The 4,189-nt window shown below is 49.2% G+C and overlaps 1 protein-coding gene across 5 annotated transcripts in view; it reads right to left on the reverse strand.

The window, feature by feature from the left end:
- The window catches only part of R3HDM2 (R3H domain containing 2), a 200,119-nt gene that overhangs the window by 115,909 nt on the left and 80,021 nt on the right, over positions 1-4,189 (reverse strand). The window contains exon 1 of one of the 5 annotated variants that reach the window (XM_015428073.1): positions 1,588-1,625. The exons of the other annotated variants lie outside the window; for them this stretch is intronic. The gene's annotated coding sequence lies outside the window, so the exon portion shown is untranslated. Of the gene's footprint in view, positions 1-1,587; positions 1,626-4,189 lie in introns of those variants that run through there. 5 annotated transcript variants of the gene reach the window in all.

Raw genomic sequence — 4,189 nt, forward strand, 5'->3', positions numbered from 1 at the left:
CTTTCCCTCTCAAAGTCTAAGACAGTGCCTGTGCTACACAGAATAAAACATTAAGAATCAACTTACAGAGCCTCTGTTAGCTTCATTACAGCCAATAGACCAGATCCAACTGTTCATAGCCCATTAAAAAGACAGGACAGCTACCACTAAAGGCAAAAATGGGCAAAAAGCCCCCTCCCAAAGATTAGGGGGGAACAACAGAACAGAACCTTCACAAAACAGAAAGGTAGCATTATAACTGTACAGGATAGATGTTGTTTATTAGAAGACTGGTTGAGAGAGTAATTTGCCTACCTGAGCAAGCAAAAAAAAAAAGGGGGGGGGACAAGACTTTCACTGGTATAGAAGTCAAATAAAGACAGCACAAACAATTCAAGTTCCTGCGGTTTACTCTGAATCTCCAGGACACGGTTAGGCACTGACAAAGAGACTGACATTTAGGAGGGCAACATGCAAAAAAACAAACCTCGTCTCAGCTTTGCTCTCCGGTGCCTTCAAGATGCCATCGACTGCAAGCAGGGCTTGAAAATAAGTGGGAAGGAGAGGCAATGGTAACTCAGCCCCTTCCCCTCCATTGATGAATACCGGTTTCGTAAGCATAAGCTGAACAGAACACCCACTTACTGAAGCATTTCTCATTCAGAGGAGCGGGGGAAAGGCCGACGACTTCAGATCTACCGAAAAGTGGTCGCTCTTAAATTTTGTTTCCTCTCCTCCTCCTTGCGTATAAATTAGCCCAGTTTTGAACTTGGAAAACCAGGGAAGCATCTGCCACATTTCCATCTTTGTGTTAAAAAAGAATGCATGCAATTGATTTAAGCAAAAAAAAAAAAAGCAGTTTTCAGGACTCAGCCAACAGTTTGAAAGGTTCAGGGAAGGGGAGAGCGAGAGAAGCAGATCTAGACCCGGAACACGGGAATCCCTCCTGGATAGCCCGGCAAAACTTTTTCAAAAATATAATTTTAGCCATCGAGGTGAGCGAGGATGGAAACGAAATGGCGCCAATTTAGCCTGAAGTGCATTCCACAGTGCTCAAGCAGCTAACTGGCCAAGCAACTGCTCAAACACAATAGCCAATGACCTGTCCTTGGATCTGAATGGATTGGGGGGGGGGACCTACAGGACTTATGAATGAGGGTCGCCGGGAATGCTTGGTCTCTGGTCCACAAAACCAAGCACAAGTTAGAATGAATGCAAAAATCCGTTCTCACGAGTCCAGCGGGGTCCCCCTTAACGACACGGAATGAGCACACAGCGTGTTTATCAGGGATTCCCTTCTTCCCTCGAGGTGGATGCCCGGCATTATCACAGAAAAGCTGATGACACACGAGCCACTGAGACCATGCAAGAATGGAGGAGGCGGGGGAGGCGCAGGGGAGAGGAGATGAAAGGAGAGCCTCCTATTCAGGAGGAAAACCATTCTGGGGGGAGAAAAAGAACCTTACAGAACAGCGGGCATTCCCCTCACTGACGTACCTAACAGGCCAACAGCTACAAAGACAGATCCATCGCAACTGACGGGAGGCTTCTTTCTCCCCCCACCCCTTCCAAAAACCTTCAGATACTTTGTTCTAAAAATAAACTCACTCTGGTGAAAGCGGCGCTCCGAGCAGGTCATCTATTTCCCCTTCTCAACGGAGACCTCATTGCCACGAACTGTCACGGAGAAATTTCGCCAGGAGACTGTGATCCTTGGAATCCATTTCCCCCACCACCACCATCCCCCGCATGCCTGCCTGCCTGCCTGCCTGCCTGCCTGCCTGCCTGCCTCCCTCCCCCAGCCCCAAATGAAAAGTGAGCGCTCCTTTGCTGCTGCTGCTGCTGCTGCTGCTGCTGCTGCAACAAGCGACTTGCTCTGACAAGCTGCTCCAAAGGAAGCAGACCTCAGCTGCTGGAAGGGATGGCATAAGGAGCTCTGCCAATGGCCACTTCCACACACCCCCTCTCTCTGCCTCATTCAAAGACTTGAGCGGAACTGCCTCCGCAAGGCTCGGGGAAAGCATTTAAAGGCACAGCGTCCCCTTTCCCGCTGCCAGGCACGGCAATAAAGGGAAAGCGCTCAAATTAAAACAAGAGCCTCTCTCTCTTTCTCTCTCTTTTTTTTTAACAGATGCCATGCACCCTGGGTACTGAAAGAAAGTATGCACACGGGAGACAGGATGCAAGGTTGGCACTGATGAGGATTCCAGTGCAGATGAGTCAGCTGTTTACATCCACCTGGCGTTCAATTTCAAATCGATTATATGCAGCCTTTCCTCTTTATCTGTTTTACCTACACTCACGTTTTTGTCTGGTGACAAAAATGGTGTCACCATGGTGTAATAAAGCGGGGGGGGGGGGGGTTGCTGTGCTGGTCTCCAAAGAGGAGAGAGAGGGAAGTTGGTATCTTTTAATGCACCAACTTAGACTTCTGTGGGAGTTTTTTAAGCGCCACACGAGGCTATGTCAAACTGCTGGAGGGGTGATCCTGTCAGTCTCAAAGGTTTGCCTTTACTTATGCCAACCTGCTCTGCTGTGCCAACCCCTGGAGGTCTGGTCAGTTGCATAAAGTGGGAGAGAATGGCAGGAAGGGGCTCCAATGAACACTGCCATGAGCCCAAAGTATTCTGAACCCAAACCAGAGGAGGACTTGGACGAATCTGCCCACTACTAGCACATACAGTAGTGGTACTTACTCAGTGGCTCATTGACATGACACCTGTGACTCTTCTGAGCACCATTCTCCAACTTGGCACCTGCCCCATGTTTCAGGAAAGCAGGCAATGGCATTGCCGGGTGGGGCCTATGGCGGTCACATGGTTCCCACTTTGAAACAGATGCTGCTGGAGAGACTGGAGGACGGGTGAGCTACAGAGCCCATGCTAGGGATGGAAGTAAAGGGCCTGGAAAATCATGTGGATGCAGCCATGGTTATATTTAACAGTTATATCATTCTAAGTGTGTGTTTGGTGAAGTGGCATACAGGGCATTCAGCAGTCATATGGCTTTTCTGGTTTATGATAATGGCAAAGGTGGTTTTCTGCAAGCCACAGAGTAAGGACCACTGACTTCCCAAATACAAGCCGAGAACAGCTGTGGAAATGCAGCACAAGACGACGACGAAGACGAAGAGATTTACATCCCGCCCTTCACTTGGGAGTCTCAGAGAGGCTTACAATCTCTTTTCCCTTCCCCTCCCCACAACAGACACCCCGTGAGGTGGGTGGGGCTGAGAGAGCTCTCTCGAGAACTGCTCTTTCAGAACAGCTCTGACAGAACTATGACTGGCAGTGCCAGGCAAACTGCTCACACCACCTCCTGTGATGTAAGCAGAAAGTGGCAAGTGTCCCTGCCTGTCAGTCTGTCTGGAGGTCACTGCTACCTTCTCAAGGCAGACAGGCAAATGGCAAATCTTTGATTAAGGAGGGGCCGTGGCTCAGTGGTAGAGCATCTGCTATGCATGCAGAAGGTCCTAGGTTCAATTCTCGGCATCTCCAAGTCAAAAGGATCAGGTAGTAGGTAGGTGATGTGAAAGACCTCTGCCTGAGATCCTGGAGAGCTGCTGCCAGTTTGAATAGACAATACTGACCCTGATGGACCAAGGGTCTGATTCAGTGCAAGCCAGTTCCATGTGTTTATGTGGTTATTCGTAGAACTTGTAAGACTGTAGCTCTTTCTATCTGCTCATGCAAAGGCAAAAGTCTGGATTCCTGAGAATTTTCTGTAGTCCTGCATTTGAAACTTACGCAGACCCCAGTGACAAAAAGATAGATGTCTCCCCCATCACAATCACCTCATCCTGACTTGTGTTCATCTACAAACGGATTCTTACCTAACAAGTGCTTCACCCAGCTGCCCTCACAGTGCCCAAATGAAAATAAAAACTGCCAAAATAAATAAAAGAATCTGAAAAGCAGGTTGCTTACCAGTAACTGATGATCTCTGAGTGATCATCTGTGCATTCACACCCATGGGATCTAGTGCGCACGCGCTGGATCGATCGGTGCTGTAGCAAGCTCTTTTAACGGATTTTCGTGCCCAGGCCCTCGGGCATGCGCAGGAACCGCACCGTGCATGCCCAGAGGGGTGGGTGCGGACATCCCGCCAGTTCCTACAAACCACCGCAAATCAACCCCTAATAAAAATGTAGAAGCTGACATCAGGGGGGAAGGAGGGCGGGTGGTGTGAATGCACAGATGACCACTCGAAG

This window comes from Gekko japonicus, unplaced genomic scaffold (assembly GCF_001447785.1).
Source record: "Gekko japonicus isolate JY-2015 unplaced genomic scaffold, Gekko_japonicus_V1.1 scaffold1073, whole genome shotgun sequence".
In the NCBI taxonomy this organism is placed as follows: Eukaryota; Metazoa; Chordata; class Lepidosauria; order Squamata; family Gekkonidae; genus Gekko; species Gekko japonicus.